This window comes from Struthio camelus, chromosome 13 (genome assembly GCF_040807025.1).
Source record: "Struthio camelus isolate bStrCam1 chromosome 13, bStrCam1.hap1, whole genome shotgun sequence".
Taxonomy (NCBI): domain Eukaryota; kingdom Metazoa; phylum Chordata; class Aves; order Struthioniformes; family Struthionidae; genus Struthio; species Struthio camelus.
This window is the reverse complement of record NC_090954.1, coordinates 25263672-25279117: the sequence shown is the minus strand read 5'-3', so window position 1 is coordinate 25279117 and position 15446 is coordinate 25263672.

The window sequence follows — 15446 nt, the reverse complement described above, 5'->3', positions numbered from 1 at the left end:
AGTGCCTTTCGGGGCGGCCGGGCCGCCTCTGAGTGTCTTTCGGGGCATCTGGGGAGGCTCCGAGTGGCTTTGTGTGCAGCCGGGGAGGCTCCGAGTGCCTTTCGGGGCGGCCGCGCCGCCTCCGAGTGCCTTTTTGGGCGGCCGGGCAGGCTCCGAGTGCCTTTCGGGGAGGCCGGGGAGGATCTGAGTGCCTTTCGGCGTGGCCGGGCTGGCTCCGAGTGCCTTTCGGGGAGGACGGGGAGGCTTCGAGTGCCTTTCGGGGCGGCCGGGCCGCCTCCGAGTGCCTTTCGGGGCATCTGGGGAGGCTCCGAGTGCCTTTCGGGGCGGCCGGGGAGGCTCCGAGTGCCTTTCGGGGAGTCCGGGCCACCTCCGAGTGCCTTTCGGGGCGTCCGGGCCCCCTCCGAGTGCCTTTCGGGGCATCTGGGGAGGCTCCGAGTGCCTTTCGGGGCGGCCCTTCCCCCTCCAAATGCCATTTGGGGAGGCCGGGGAGGCTCCGAGTGCCTTTCGGGGCAGCCGGGGAGGCTCCGAGTGCCTTTCTGGGCTGCCTGGAAGGCTCTGAGTGCCTTTCGGGGCGTCCGGGCTGCCTCCGAGTGCCTTTGTGGGCGGCGGGGAGGCTCCGAGTGCCTTTCGGGGCGGCCGGGGAGCCTCCGAGTGCCTTTCAGGGAGTCCGGGCCACCTCCGAGTGCCTTTCGGGGAGTCCGGGCCGCCTCCGAGTGCCTTTCGGGGCATCTGGGGAGGCTCCGAGTGCCTTTCGGGGTGGCTGGGCTGCCTCCGAGTGCCTTTCGGGGCGGCCGGGCCGCCTCTGAGTGTCTTTTGGGGCATCTGGGGAGGCTCTGAGTGGCTTTGTGGGCAGCCGGGGAGGCTCCGAGTGCCTTTCGGGGAGGCCGGGGAGGCTCCGAGTGCCTTTCTGGGCAGCCGGGGAGGCTCCGAGTGCCTTTCGGGGCAGCCTGTCCACCTCCGAGTGCCTTTCGGGGTGGACTGGGAGGCTCCGAGTGCCTTTCGGGGAGTCGGGGCCGCCTCCGAGTGCCTTTCGGGGCGGCCGGGCAGGCTCCGAGTGCCTTTGTGGGCGGCCAGGGAGGCTCCGAGTGCCTTTCGGGGCGTCCGGGCCACCTCCGAGTGCCTTTCGGGGCGGCCGGGGAGGCTCCGAGTTCCTTTCGGGGCGGCCGGGGAGGCTCCGAGTGCCTTTCGGGGCGGCTGGGCCGCCTCCGAGTGCCTTTCGGGGCGGCCGGGCCGCCTCTGAGTGTCTTTCGGGGCATCTGGGGAGGCTCCGAGTGGCTTTGTGTGCAGCCGGGGAGGCTCCGAGTGCCTTTCGGGGCGGCCGCGCCGCCTCCGAGTGCCTTTTTGGGCGGCCGGGCAGGCTCCGAGTGCCTTTCGGGGAGGCCGGGGAGGATCTGAGTGCCTTTCGGCGTGGCCGGGCTGGCTCCGAGTGCCTTTCGGGGAGGACGGGGAGGCTTCGAGTGCCTTTCGGGGCATCTGGGGAGGCTCCGAGTGCCTTTCGGGACGGCCGGGGAGGCTCCGAGTGCCTTTCGGGGAGTCCGGGCCACCTCCGAGTGCCTTTCGGGGCGTCCGGGCCCCCTCCGAGTGCCTTTCGGGGCATCTGGGGAGGCTCCGAGTGCCTTTCGGGGCGGCCCTTCCCCCTCCAAATGCCATTTGGGGAGGCCGGGGAGGCTCCGAGTGCCTTTCGGGGCAGCCGGGGAGGCTCCGAGTGCCTTTCTGGGCTGCCTGGAAGGCTCTGAGTGCCTTTCGGGGCGTCCGGGCTGCCTCCGAGTGCCTTTGTGGGCGGCGGGGAGGCTCCGAGTGCCTTTCGGGGCGGCCGGGGAGCCTCCGAGTGCCTTTCAGGGAGTCCGGGCCACCTCCGAGTGCCTTTCGGGGAGTCCGGGCCGCCTCCGAGTGCCTTTCGGGGCATCTGGGGAGGCTCCGAGTGCCTTTCGGGGTGGCTGGGCTGCCTCCGAGTGCCTTTCGGGGCGGCCGGGCCGCCTCTGAGTGTCTTTTGGGGCATCTGGGGAGGCTCTGAGTGGCTTTGTGGGCAGCCGGGGAGGCTCCGAGTGCCTTTCGGGGCGGCCGCGCCGCCTCTGAGTGTCTTTCGGGGCAGCCAGGCGGGCTCCGAGTGCCTTTTGGGGTGGCCGGGCCGCCTCCGAGTGCCTTTCGGGACGGCCGGGGAGGCTCCGAGTGCCTTTGTGGCGGCCGGGGAGGCTCCGAGTGCCTTTCGGGGTGGCCGGGCAGGCTCCGAGTGCCTTTGTGGGCGGCCGGGCAGGCTCCGAGTGCCTTTCGGGGCGGCCGGGTAGGCTTCGAGTGCCTTTTGGGGCGGCCGGGGAGGCTCCGAGTTGCCTGTCGGGGCGTCCGGGAAGCTCCGAATGCCTTTCAGGGCGGCCGGGCTGCCTCCGAGTGCCTTTCGGGGCGGCCGGTGAGCCTCCGAGTGCCTTTCGGGGAGGACGGGCCGCCTCCGAGTGCCTTTGGGGGCGGCCGGGCCGCCTCCGAGTGCCTTTGTGGGCGGCCGGGGAGGCTCCGAGTGCCTTTCGGAGCGGCCGGGGAGGCTCCGAGTGCCTTTCGGGGCGGCCGGACCGCCTCTGACTGCCTTTGTGGGCGGCCGGGGAGGCTCCGAGTGCCTTTCGGGGTGGCCGGGGATGCTTCGAGTGCCTTTCGGGGCGGCCGGGGATGCTTCGAGTGCCTTTCGGTGCGGCCGTGGAGGCTCCGAGTGGCTTTCGGGGCGGCCGGCGAGGCTCCGAGTGCCTTTGTGGGCGGCCGGCGAGGCTCCGAGTGCCTTTGTGGGCGGCCAGGGAGGCTCCGAGTGCCTTTCAGGGCGGCCGGGCTGCCTCCGAGTGCCTTTCGGGTCGGCCGGTGAGCCTCCGAGTGCCTTTCGGGGAGGATGGGCCGCCTCCGAGTGCCTTTCGGAACGGTCGGGGAGGTTCCGATTGCCTTTGTGAGCGGCCGGGCCCCCTCCGAGTGCCTTTCGGGATGGCCGGGCCGTCTCCGAGTGCCTTTTGGGGTGGCCGGGCCGTCTCCGAGTGCCTTTCGGGGCGGCCGAGGAGGCTCCGAGTGCCTTTGGGGGCGGCCGGACCGCCTCCGAGTGCCTTTGTGGGCGGCCGGCGAGGCTCCGAGTGCCTTTCGGGGAGGCCGGGGAGGATCTGAGTACCTTTTGGGGTGGCCGGGCTGGCTCTGAGTGCCTTTCGGGGCGGCCGGGGATGCTTCGAGTGCCTTTCGGGGCGGCCGGGCCGCCTCCGAGTGCCTTTGTGGGCGGCTGGCGAGGCTCCGAGTGCCTTTGGGGGCGGCCGGCGAGGCTCCGAGTGCCTTTGTGGGCGGCCGGCGAGGCTCCAAGTGCCTTTCGGGGCAGCCGGGCCACCTCCGAGTGCCTTTCTGGGCGGCCTGGAAGGCTCCGAGTGCCTTTGTGGGCGGCCGGGGAGGCTCCGAGTGCCTTTCGGGGCGGCCGGCGAGGCGAGGCTTCGAGTGCCTTTCGGGGAGTCGGGGCCACCTCCGAGTGCCTTTCGGGGTGGCCGGGCAGGCTCCGAGTGCCTTTCGGGGCGGCCGGCGAGGCGAGGCTCCGAGTGCCTTTCGGGGTGGCCGGGCAGGCTCCGAGTGCCTTTCGGGGTGGCCGGGCCACCTCCGAGTGCCTTTCGGGGTGGCCGGGGAAGCTCCGAGTGCCTTTGTGGCGGCCGGGGAGGCTCCGAGTGCCTTTCGGGGCGGCCGGGGAGGCTCCGAGTGCCTTTGTGGGCGGCTGGCGAGGCTCCGAGTGCCTTTTGGGGTGGCCGGGGAGGCTCCGAGTGCCTTTTGGGGTGGCCGGAGAGGCTCCGAGTGCCTTTCGGGGTGGCCGGGCCACCTCCGAGTGCCTTTCGGGGCGGCCGGGCCGCCTCTGAGTGTCTTTCGGGGCAACCAGGCTGGCTCCGAGTGCCTTTCGGGGAGGCTGGGACGCCTTCGAGTGCCTTTCGGGGTGGCCGGGGAAGCTCCGAGTGCCTTTGTGGCGGCCGGGGAGGCTCCGAGTGCCTTTCGGGGCGGCCGGGCAGGCTCCGAGTGCCTTTGTGGGCGGCCGGGGAGGCTCCGAGTGCCTTTCGGGGTGGCCGGGGAGCCTCCGAGTGCCTTTTGGGGTGGCCGGAGAGGCTCCGAGTGCCTTTCGGGGAGGCCGGGGAGGCTCCGAGTGCCTTTCGGGGCAGCCGGGGAGGCTCCGAGTGCCTTTCGGGGCAGCCTGGCCACCTCCGAGTGCCTTTCGGGGTGGACTGGGAGGCTCCGAGTGCCTTTCGGGGAGTCGGGGCCGCCTCCGAGTGCCTTTCGGGGCGGCCGGGGAGGCTCCGAGTGCCTTTGTGGGCGGCCAGGGAGGCTCCGAGTGCCTTTCGGGGCGTCCGGGCCACCTCCGAGTGCCTTTCGGGGCGGCCGGGGAGGCTCCGAGTTCCTTTCGGGGCGGCCGGGGAGGCTCCGAGTGCCTTTCGGGGCGGCTGGGCCGCCTCCGAGTGCCTTTCGGGGCGGCTGGGCCGCCTCCGAGTGCCTTTCGGGGCGGCCGGGCCGCCTCTGAGTGTCTTTCGGGGCATCTGGGGAGGCTCCGAGTGGCTTTGTGTGCAGCCGGGGAGGCTCCGAGTGCCTTTCGGGGCGGCCGCGCCGCCTCTGAGTGTCTTTCGGGGCAGCCAGGCCGGCTCCGAGTGCCTTTCGGGGTGGCCGGGCCGCCTCCGAGTGCCTTTTGGTGTGGCCGGGCCGCCTCCGAGTGCCTTTGTGGCGGCCGGGGAGGCTCCGAGTGCCTTTCGGGGCGGCCGCGCCGCCTCTGAGTGTCTTTCGGGGCAGCCAGGCAGGCTCCGAGTGCCTTTGTGGGGGGCCGGTGAGCCTCCGAGTGCCTTTCGGGGAGGACGGGCCGCCTCCGAGTGCCTTTCAGGGCGGCCGGGGAGGCTCCGAGTGCCTTTCGGGGTGGCCGGGGATGCTTCGAGTGCCTTTCGGGGCGGCCGGGGATGCTTCGAGTGCCTTTCGGTGCGGCCGTGGAGGCTCCGAGTGGCTTTCGGGGCGGCCGGCGAGGCTCCGAGTGCCTTTGTGGGCGGCCGGCGAGGCTCCGAGTGCCTTTGTGGGCGGCCAGGGAGGCTCCGAGTGCCTTTCAGGGCGGCCGGTGAGCCTCCGAGTGCCTTTCGGGGCGGCCGGTGAGCCTCCGAGTGCCTTTCGGGGAGGATGGGCCGCCTCCGAGTGCCTTTCGGAGCGGTCGGGGAGGTTCCGATTGCCTTTGTGAGCGGCCAGGCCCCCTCCGAGTGCCTTTCGGGATGGCCGGGCCGTCTCCGAGTGCCTTTTGGGGTGGCCGGGCCGTCTCCGAGTGCCTTTCGGGGCGGCCGAGGAGGCTCCGAGTGCCTTTGGGGGCGGCCGGACCGCCTCCGAGTGCCTTTGTGGGCGGCCGGTGAGCCTCCGAGTGCCTTTCAGGGAGTCCGGGCCGCCTCCGAGTGCCTTTCGGGGCATCTGGGGAGGCTCCGAGTGCCTTTCGGGGTGGCTGGGCTGCCTCCGAGTGCCTTTCGGGGCGGCCGGGCCGCCTCTGAGTGTCTTTTGGGGCATCTGGGGAGGCTCTGAGTGGCTTTGTGGGCAGCCGGGGAGGCTCCGAGTGCCTTTCGGGGCGGCCGCGCCGCCTCTGAGTGTCTTTCGGGGCAGCCAGGCGGGCTCCGAGTGCCTTTTGGGGTGGCCGGGCCGCCTCCGAGTGCCTTTCGGGACGGCCGGGGAGGCTCCGAGTGCCTTTGTGGCGGCCGGGGAGGCTCCGAGTGCCTTTCGGGGTGGCCGGGCAGGCTCCGAGTGCCTTTGTGGGCGGCCGGGCAGGCTCCGAGTGCCTTTCGGGGCGGCCGGGTAGGCTTCGAGTGCCTTTTGGGGCGGCCGGGGAGGCTCCGAGTTGCCTGTCGGGGCGTCCGGGAAGCTCCGAATGCCTTTCAGGGCGGCCGGGCTGCCTCCGAGTGCCTTTCGGGGCGGCCGGTGAGCCTCCGAGTGCCTTTCGGGGAGGACGGGCCGCCTCCGAGTGCCTTTGGGGGCGGCCGGGCAGGCTCCGAGTGCCTTTGTGGGCGGCCGGGGAGGCTCCGAGTGCCTTTCGGAGCGGCCGGGGAGGCTCCGAGTGCCTTTCGGGGCGGCCGGACCGCCTCTGACTGCCTTTGTGGGCGGCCGGGGAGGCTCCGAGTGCCTTTCGGGGTGGCCGGGGATGCTTCGAGTGCCTTTCGGGGCGGCCGGGGATGCTTCGAGTGCCTTTCGGTGCGGCCGTGGAGGCTCCGAGTGGCTTTCGGGGCGGCCGGCGAGGCTCCGAGTGCCTTTGTGGGCGGCCGGCGAGGCTCCGAGTGCCTTTGTGGGCGGCCGGGGAGGCTCCGAGTGCCTTTCAGGGCGGCCGGGCTGCCTCCGAGTGCCTTTCGGGTCGGTCGGGGAGGTTCCGATTGCCTTTGTGAGCGGCCGGGCCCCCTCCGAGTGCCTTTCGGGATGGCCGGGCCGTCTCCGAGTGCCTTTTGGGGTGGCCGGGCCGTCTCCGAGTGCCTTTCGGGGCGGCCGAGGAGGCTCCGAGTGCCTTTGGGGGCGGCCGGACCGCCTCCGAGTGCCTTTGTGGGCGGCCGGCGAGGCTCCGAGTGCCTTTCGGGGAGGCCGGGGAGGATCTGAGTACCTTTTGGGGTGGCCGGGCTGGCTCTGAGTGCCTTTCGGGGCGGCCGGGGTTGCTTCGAGTGCCTTTCGGGGCGGCCGGGCCGCCTCCGAGTGCCTTTGTGGGCGGCTGGCGAGGCTCCGAGTGCCTTTGGGGGCGGCCGGCGAGGCTCCGAGTGCCTTTGTGGGCGGCCGGCGAGGCTCCGAGTGCCTTTCGGGGCAGCCGGGCCACCTCCGAGTGCCTTTGTGGGCGGCCTGGAAGGCTCCGAGTGCCTTTGTGGGCGGCCGGGGAGGCTCCGAGTGCCTTTCGGGGCGGCCGGCGAGGCGAGGCTTCGAGTGCCTTTCGGGGAGTCGGGGCCACCTCCGAGTGCCTTTCGGGGTGGCCGGGCAGGCTCCGAGTGCCTTTCGGGGCGGCCGGCGAGGCGAGGCTCCGAGTGCCTTTCGGGGTGGCCGGGCAGGCTCCGAGTGCCTTTCGGGGTGGCCGGGCCACCTCCGAGTGCCTTTCGGGGTGGCCGGGGAAGCTCCGAGTGCCTTTGTGGCGGCCGGGGAGGCTCCGAGTGCCTTTCGGGGCGGCCGGGCAGGCTCCGAGTGCCTTTGTGGGCGGCTGGCGAGGCTCCGAGTGCCTTTTGGGGTGGCCGGGGAGGCTCCGAGTGCCTTTTGGGGTGGCCGGGGAGGCTCCGAGTGCCTTTCGGGGTGGCCGGGCCACCTCCGAGTGCCTTTCGGGGCGGCCGGGCCGCCTCTGAGTGTCTTTCGGGGCAACCAGGCTGGCTCCGAGTGCCTTTCGGGGAGGCTGGGACGCCTTCGAGTGCCTTTCGGGGTGGCCGGGGAAGCTCCGAGTGCCTTTGTGGCGGCCGGGGAGGCTCCGAGTGCCTTTCGGGGCGGCCGGGCAGGCTCCGAGTGCCTTTGTGGGCGGCCGGGGAGGCTCCGAGTGCCTTTTGGGGTGGCCGGGGAGGCTCCGAGTGCCTTTTGGGGTGGCCGGGGAGGCTCCGAGTGCCTTTCGGGGAGGCCGGGGAGGCTCCGAGTGCCTTTCGGGGCAGCCGGGGAGGCTCCGAGTGCCTTTCGGGGCAGCCTGGCCACCTCCGAGTGCCTTTCGGGGTGGACTGGGAGGCTCCGAGTGCCTTTCGGGGAGTCGGGGCCGCCTCCGAGTGCCTTTCGGGGCGGCCGGGGAGGCTCCGAGTGCCTTTGTGGGCGGCCAGGGAGGCTCCGAGTGCCTTTCGGGGCGTCCGGGCCACCTCCGAGTGCCTTTCGGGGCGGCCGGGGAGGCTCCGAGTTCCTTTCGGGGCGGCCGGGGAGGCTCCGAGTGCCTTTCGGGGCGGCTGGGCCGCCTCCGAGTGCCTTTCGGGGCGGCCGGGCCGCCTCCGAGTGCCTTTCGGGGCGGCCGGGCCGCCTCTGAGTGTCTTTCGGGGCATCTGGGGAGGCTCCGAGTGGCTTTGTGTGCAGCCGGGGAGGCTCCGAGTGCCTTTCGGGGCGGCCGCGCCGCCTCTGAGTGTCTTTCGGGGCAGCCAGGCCGGCTCCGAGTGCCTTTCGGGGTGGCCGGGCCGCCTCCGAGTGCCTTTTGGTGTGGCCGGGCCGCCTCCGAGTGCCTTTGTGGCGGCCGGGGAGGCTCCGAGTGCCTTTCGGGGCGGCCGCGCCGCCTCTGAGTGTCTTTCGGGGCAGCCAGGCAGGCTCCGAGTGCCTTTGTGGGCGGCCGGTGAGCCTCCGAGTGCCTTTCGGGGAGGACGGGCCGCCTCCGAGTGCCTTTCAGGGCGGCCGGGGAGGCTCCGAGTGCCTTTCGGGGTGGCCGGGGATGCTTCGAGTGCCTTTCGGGGCGGCCGGGGATGCTTCGAGTGCCTTTCGGTGCGGCCGTGGAGGCTCCGAGTGGCTTTCGGGGCGGCCGGCGAGGCTCCGAGTGCCTTTGTGGGCGGCCGGCGAGGCTCCGAGTGCCTTTGTGGGCGGCCAGGGAGGCTCCGAGTGCCTTTCAGGGCGGCCGGTGAGCCTCCGAGTGCCTTTCGGGGCGGCCGGTGAGCCTCCGAGTGCCTTTCGGGGAGGATGGGCCGCCTCCGAGTGCCTTTCGGAGCGGTCGGGGAGGTTCCGATTGCCTTTGTGAGCGGCCGGGCCCCCTCCGAGTGCCTTTCGGGATGGCCGGGCCGTCTCCGAGTGCCTTTTGGGGTGGCCGGGCCGTCTCCGAGTGCCTTTCGGGGCGGCCGAGGAGGCTCCGAGTGCCTTTGGGGGCGGCCGGACCGCCTCCGAGTGCCTTTGTGGGCGGCCGGCGAGGCTCCGAGTGCCTTTCGGGGAGGCCGGGGAGGATCTGAGTACCTTTTGGGGTGGCCGGGCTGGCTCTGAGTGCCTTTCGGGGCGGCCGGGGATGCTTCGAGTGCCTTTCGGGGCGGCTGAGGAGGCTCCGAGTGCCTTTGTGGGTGGCTGGCGAGGCTCCGAGTGCCTTTGGGGGCAGCCGGCGAGGCTCCGAGTGCCTTTGTGGGCGGCCGGGCCGCCTCCGAGTGCCTTTTGGGGCAGCCGGGCAGGCTCCGAGTGCCTTTCTGGGCGGCCTGGAAGGCTCCGAGTGCCTTTGTGGGCGGCCGGGGAGGCTCCGAGTGCCTTTCGGGGCGGCCGGCGAGGCGAGGCTTCGAGTGCCTTTCGGGGAGTCGGGGCCACCTCCGAGTGCCTTTCGGGGTGGCCGGGCAGGCTCCGAGTGCCTTTCGGGGCAGCCGGGCCGCCTCTGAGTGTCTTTCGGGGCAGCCAGGCTGGCTCCGAGTGCCTTTCGGGGAGGCTGGGACGCCTTCGAGTGCCTTTCGGGGTGGCCGGGGAGGCTCCGAGTGCCTTTGTGGCGGCCGGGGAGGCTCCGAGTGCCTTTCGGGGAGACCGGGGAGGCTCCGAGTGCCTTTTGGGGCGGCCGTTCTCCCTCCAAGTGCCTTTTGCGGTGGCCGGGCAGGCTCCTAGTGTCTTTCAGGGTGGCCGGGCTGCCTCCGAGTGCCTTTCGGGGCGGCCGGTGAGCCTCCGAGTGCCTTTCGAGGAGGACGGGCCGCCTCCGAGTGCCTTTGTGGGCGTCCGGGCAGGCTCCGAGTGCCTTTCGGGTTGACTGGTCCGGCTCCGAGTGCCTTTCGGGGCGGCCAGGCCGCCTCCGAGTGCCTTTCGGGGCGGCCGGGCAGGCTCCGAGTGCCTTTGTGGGCGGCCGGCGAGGCTCCGAGTGCCTTTTGGGGTGGCCGGGGAGGCTCCGAGTGCCTTTGTGGGCGGCCGGTGAGCCTCCGAGTGCCTTTCGGGGTGGCCGGGGAGGCTCCGAGTGCCTTTCGGGGCAGCCTGGCCACCTCCGAGTGCCTTTCTGGGCGGCCGGGGAGGCTCCGAGTGCCTTTGTGGGCGGCCAGGGAGGCTCCGAGTTGCCTGTTGGGGCGTCCGGCGTGGCTCCGAATGCCTTTCAGGGTGGCCGGGCCGCCTCCGAGTGCCTTTGTGGGCAGCTGGCGAGGCTCCGAGTGCCTTTGGGGGCGGCCGGCGAGGCTCCGAGTGCCTTTCAGGGCCACCGGGCAGGCTCCGAGTGCCTTTCGGGGCAGCCGGGCCACCTCCGAGTGCCTTTGTGTGCGGCCTGGAAGGCTCCGAGTGCCTTTCGGGGCATCTGGGGAGGCTCCGAGTGCCTTTCGGGGCGGCCGGCGAGGCGAGGCTCCGAGTGCCTTTCGGGGCGTCCGGGCCACCTCCGAGTGCCTTTCGGGGTGGCCGGGGAGGCTCCGAGTGCCTTTCGGGTTGACTGGTCCGGCTCCAAGTGCCTTTCGGGGCGGCCAGGCTGCCTGCGAGTGCCTTTCAGGGTGGCCGGGCAGGCTCTGAGTGCCTTTGTGGGCGTCCGGGCAGGCTCCGAGTGCCTTTCGGGTTGACTGGTCCGGCTCCGAGTGCCTTTCGGGGCGGCCAGGCCGCCTCCGAGTGCCTTTCGGGGCGGCCGGGCAGGCTCCGAGTGCCTTTGTGGGCGGCCGGCGAGGCTCCGAGTGCCTTTTGGGGTGGCCGGGGAGGCTCCGAGTGCCTTTTGGGGCGGCCGGTGAGGCTCCGAGTGCCTTTCGGGGCAGCCGGGGAGGCTCCGAGTGCCTTTCAGGGTGGCCGGGCCACCTCCGAGTGCCTTTCGGGGCGGCCGGGCAGGCTCCGAGTGCCTTTCGGGGCGGCTGGCGAGGCTCCGAGTGCCTTTCAGGGTGGCCGGGCCACCTCCGAGTGCCTTTCGGGGCCGCCGGGCCCCCTCCGAGTGCCTTTCGGGGCATCTGGGGAGGCTCCGAGTGCCTTTCGGGGTGGCCGTTCCCCCTCCAACTGTCATTTGGGGCGGTCGGGGAGGCTCCGAGTGCCTTTCGGGGTGGCCGGGGAGGCTCCGAGTGCCTTTCGGGGCAGCCTGGCCACCTCCGAGTGCCTTTCTGGGCGGCCGGGGAGGCTCCGAGTGCCTTTGTGGGCGGCCAGGGAGGCTCCGAGTTGCCTGTTGGGGCGTCCGGGGTGGCTCCGAATGCCTTTCAGGGTGGCCGGGCCGCCTCCGAGTGCCTTTGTGGGCAGCTGGCGAGGCTCCGAGTGCCTTTGGGGGCGGCCGGCGAGGCTCCGAGTGCCTTTCAGGGCCACCGGGCAGGCTCCGAGTGCCTTTCGGGGCAGCCGGGCCACCTCCGAGTGCCTTTGTGTGCGGCCTGGAAGGCTCCGAGTGCCTTTCGGGGCATCTGGGGAGGCTCCGAGTGCCTTTCGGGGCGGCCGGCGAGGCGAGGCTCCGAGTGCCTTTCGGGGAGTCCGGGCCACCTCCGAGTGCCTTTCGGGGTGGCCGGGGAGGCTCCGAGTGCCTTTCGGGTTGACTGGTCCGGCTCCGAGTGCCTTTCGGGGCGGCCAGGCTGCCTGCGAGTGCCTTTCAGGGTGGCCGGGCAGGCTCTGAGTGCCTTTGTGGGCGGCCGGTGAGCCTCCGAGTGCCTTTCGGGGAGGACGGGCAGGCTCCGAGTGCCTTTTGGGGCGGCCGGGCAGGTTCCGAGTGCCTTTCGGGTTGACTGGTCCAGCTCCGAGTGCCTTTCGGGGAGGCCGGGCCGCCTCCGAGTGCCTTTCGGGGAGGCCGGGGAGGCTCCGAGTGCCTTTCGGGGTGGCTGGGAAGGCTCCGAGTGCCTTTCGGAGCGGCCGGGGAGGCACCGAGTGCCTTTGTGGGCGGCCGGACCGCCTCCGAGTGCCTTTGTGGGCGGCCGGGGAGGCTCCGAGTGCCTTTCGGGGTGGCTGGGAAGGCTCCGAGTGCCTTTCGGGGCGGCCGGGGATGCTTCGAGTGCCTTTCGGGGCGGCCGGGGAGGCTCCGAGTGCCTTTCGGGGCGGCCGGCGAGGCTCCAAGTGCCTTTCGGGGCGGCCGGCGAGGCTCCGAGTGCCTTTCGGGGCGGCCGGCGAGGCTCCGAGTGCCTTTCGGGGCGGCCGGTGAGGCTCCGAGTGCCTTTCGGGGAGGACGGGCCGCCTCCGAGTGCCTTTCGGGGCGGCCGGGCCGACTCCGAGTGCCTTTGTGGCGGCCGGGGAGGCTCCGAGTGCCTTTCGGGATGGCCGGGCCGTCTCCTAGTGCCTTTCGGGGAGGCCGGGCCGTCTCCGAGTGCCTTTCGGGGCGGCCGAGGAGGCTCCGAGTGCCTTTGGGGGCGGCCGCGCCGCCTCCGAGTGCCTTTTTGGGCGGCCGGGCAGGCTCCGAGTGCCTTTCGGGGAGGCTGGGGAGGATCTGAGTGCCTTTCGGCGTGGCCGGGCTGGCTCCGAGTGCCTTTCGGGGAGGACGGGGAGGCTCCGAGTGCCTTTCGGGGCGGCCGCGCCGCCTCCGAGTGCCTTTCGGGGCATCTGGGGAGGCTCCGAGTGCCTTTCGGGGCGGCCGGGTAGGCTTCGAGTGCCTTTTGGGGCGGCCGGGGAGGCTCCGAGTTGCCTGTCGGGGCGTCCGGGAAGCTCCGAATGCCTTTCAGGGTGGCCGGGCAGGCTCTGAGTGCCTTTGTGGGCGGCCGGTGAGCCTCCGAGTGCCTTTCGGGGAGGACGGGCCGCCTCCGAGTGCCTTTCAGGGCGGCCGGGCAGGCTCCGAGTGCCTTTCGGGTTGACTGGTCCGGCTCCGAGTGCCTTTTGGGGCGGCCGGGGAGGCTCCGAGTGCCTTTCGGGGCGGCCGGCGAGGCGAGGCTCCGAGTGCCTTTCGGGGTGGCCGGGCAGGCTCCGAGTGCCTTTCGGGGTGGCCGGGCCACCTCCGAGTGCCTTTCGGGGCGGCCGGGCCGCCTCTGAGTGTCTTTCGGGGCAACCAGGCTGGCTCCGAGTGCCTTTCGGGGAGGCTGGGACGCCTTCGAGTGCCTTTCGGGGTGGCCGGGGAAGCTCCGAGTGCCTTTGTGGCGGCCGGGGAGGCTCCGAGTGCCTTTCGGGGCGGCCGGGCAGGCTCCGAGTGCCTTTGTGGGCGGCTGGCGAGGCTCCGAGTGCCTTTCGGGGTGGCCGGGGAGGCTCCGAGTGCCTTTTGGGGTGGCCGGGGAGGCTCCGAGTGCCTTTCGGGGAGGCCGGGGAGGCTCCGAGTGCCTTTCGGGGCAGCCGGGGAGGCTCCGAGTGCCTTTCGGGGCAGCCTGTCCACCTCCGAGTGCCTTTCGGGGTGGACTGGGAGGCTCCGAGTGCTTTTCGGGGAGTCGGGGCCGCCTCCGAGTGCCTTTCGGGGCGGCCGGGGAGGCTCCGAGTGCCTTTGTGGGCGGCCAGGGAGGCTCCGAGTGCCTTTCGGGGCGTCCGGGCCACCTCCGAGTGCCTTTCGGGGCGGCCGGGGAGGCTCCGAGTTCCTTTCGGGGCGGCCGGGGAGGCTCCGAGTGCCTTTCGGGGCGGCTGGGCCGCCTCCGAGTGCCTTTCGGGGCGGCCGGGCCGCCTCTGAGTGTCTTTCGGGGCATCTGGGGAGGCTCCGAGTGGCTTTGTGTGCAGCCGGGGAGGCTCCGAGTGCCTTTCGGGGCGGCCGCGCCGCCTCCGAGTGCCTTTTTGGGCGGCCGGGCAGGCTCCGAGTGCCTTTCGGGGAGGCCGGGGAGGATCTGAGTGCCTTTCGGCGTGGCCGGGCTGGCTCCGAGTGCCTTTCGGGGAGGACGGGGAGGCTTCGAGTGCCTTTCGGGGCGGCCGGGCCGCCTCCGAGTGCCTTTCGGGGCATCTGGGGAGGCTCCGAGTGCCTTTCGGGGCGGCCGGGGAGGCTCCGAGTGCCTTTCGGGGAGTCCGGGCCACCTCCGAGTGCCTTTCGGGGCGTCCGGGCCCCCTCCGAGTGCCTTTCGGGGCATCTGGGGAGGCTCCGAGTGCCTTTCGGGGCGGCCCTTCCCCCTCCAAATGCCATTTGGGGAGGCCGGGGAGGCTCCGAGTGCCTTTCGGGGCAGCCGGGGAGGCTCCGAGTGCCTTTCTGGGCTGCCTGGAAGGCTCTGAGTGCCTTTCGGGGCGTCCGGGCTGCCTCCGAGTGCCTTTGTGGGCGGCGGGGAGGCTCCGAGTGCCTTTCGGGGCGGCCGGGGAGCCTCCGAGTGCCTTTCAGGGAGTCCGGGCCACCTCCGAGTGCCTTTCGGGGAGTCCGGGCCGCCTCCGAGTGCCTTTCGGGGCATCTGGGGAGGCTCCGAGTGCCTTTCGGGGTGGCTGGGCTGCCTCCGAGTGCCTTTCGGGGCGGCCGGGCCGCCTCTGAGTGTCTTTTGGGGCATCTGGGGAGGCTCTGAGTGGCTTTGTGGGCAGCCGGGGAGGCTCCGAGTGCCTTTCGGGGCGGCCGCGCCGCCTCTGAGTGTCTTTCGGGGCAGCCAGGCGGGCTCCGAGTGCCTTTTGGGGTGGCCGGGCCGCCTCCGAGTGCCTTTCGGGACGGCCGGGGAGGCTCCGAGTGCCTTTGTGGCGGCCGAGGAGGCTCCGAGTGCCTTTCGGGGTGGCCGGGCAGGCTCCGAGTGCCTTTGTGGGCGGCCGGGCAGGCTCCGAGTGCCTTTCGGGGCGGCCGGGTAGGCTTCGAGTGCCTTTTGGGGCGGCCGGGGAGGCTCCGAGTTGCCTGTCGGGGCGTCCGGGAAGCTCCGAATGCCTTTCAGGGTGGCCGGGCAGGCTCTGAGTGCCTTTGTGGGCGGCCGGTGAGCCTCCGAGTGCCTTTCGGGGAGGACGGGCCGCCTCCGAGTGCCTTTCAGGGCGGCCGGGCAGGCTCCGAGTGCCTTTCGGGTTGACTGGTCCGGCTCCGAGTGCCTTTTGGGGCGGCCGGGGAGGCTCCGAGTGCCTTTCGGGGCGGCCGGCGAGGCGAGGCTCCGAGTGCCTTTCGGGGTGGCTGGGCAGGCTCCGAGTGCCTTTCGGGGTGGCCGGGCCACCTCCGAGTGCCTTTCGGGGCGGCCGGGCCGCCTCTGAGTGTCTTTTGGGGCAACCAGGCTGGCTCCGAGTGCCTTTCGGGGAGGCTGGGACGCCTTCGAGTGCCTTTCGGGGTGGCCGGGGAAGCTCCGAGTGCCTTTGTGGCGGCCGGGGAGGCTCCGAGTGCCTTTTGGGGCGGCCGGGCAGGCTCCGAGTGCCTTTGTGGGCGGCTGGCGAGGCTCCGAGTGCCTTTTGGGGTGGCCGGGGAGGCTCCGAGTGCCTTTTGGGGTGGCCGGGGAGGCTCCGAGTGCCTTTTGGGGAGGCCGGGGAGGCTCCGAGTGCCTTTCTGGGCAGCCGGGGAGGCTCCGAGTGCCTTTGGGGGCAGCCTGGCCACCTCCGAGTGCCTTTCGGGGTGGACTGGGAGGCTCCGAGTGCCTTTCGGGGAGTCGGGGCCGCCTCCGAGTGCCTTTCGGGGCGGCCGGGGAGGCTCCGAGTGCCTTTGTGGGCGGCCAGGGAGGCTCCGAGTGCCTTTCGGGGCGTCCGGGCCACCTCCGAGTGCCTTTCGGGGCGGCCGGGGAGGCTCCGAGTGCCTTTCGGGGCGGCCGGGGAGGCTCCGAGTGCCTTTCGGGGCGGCTGGGCCGCCTCCGAGTGCCTTTCGGGGCGGCCGGGCCGCCTCTGAGTGTCTT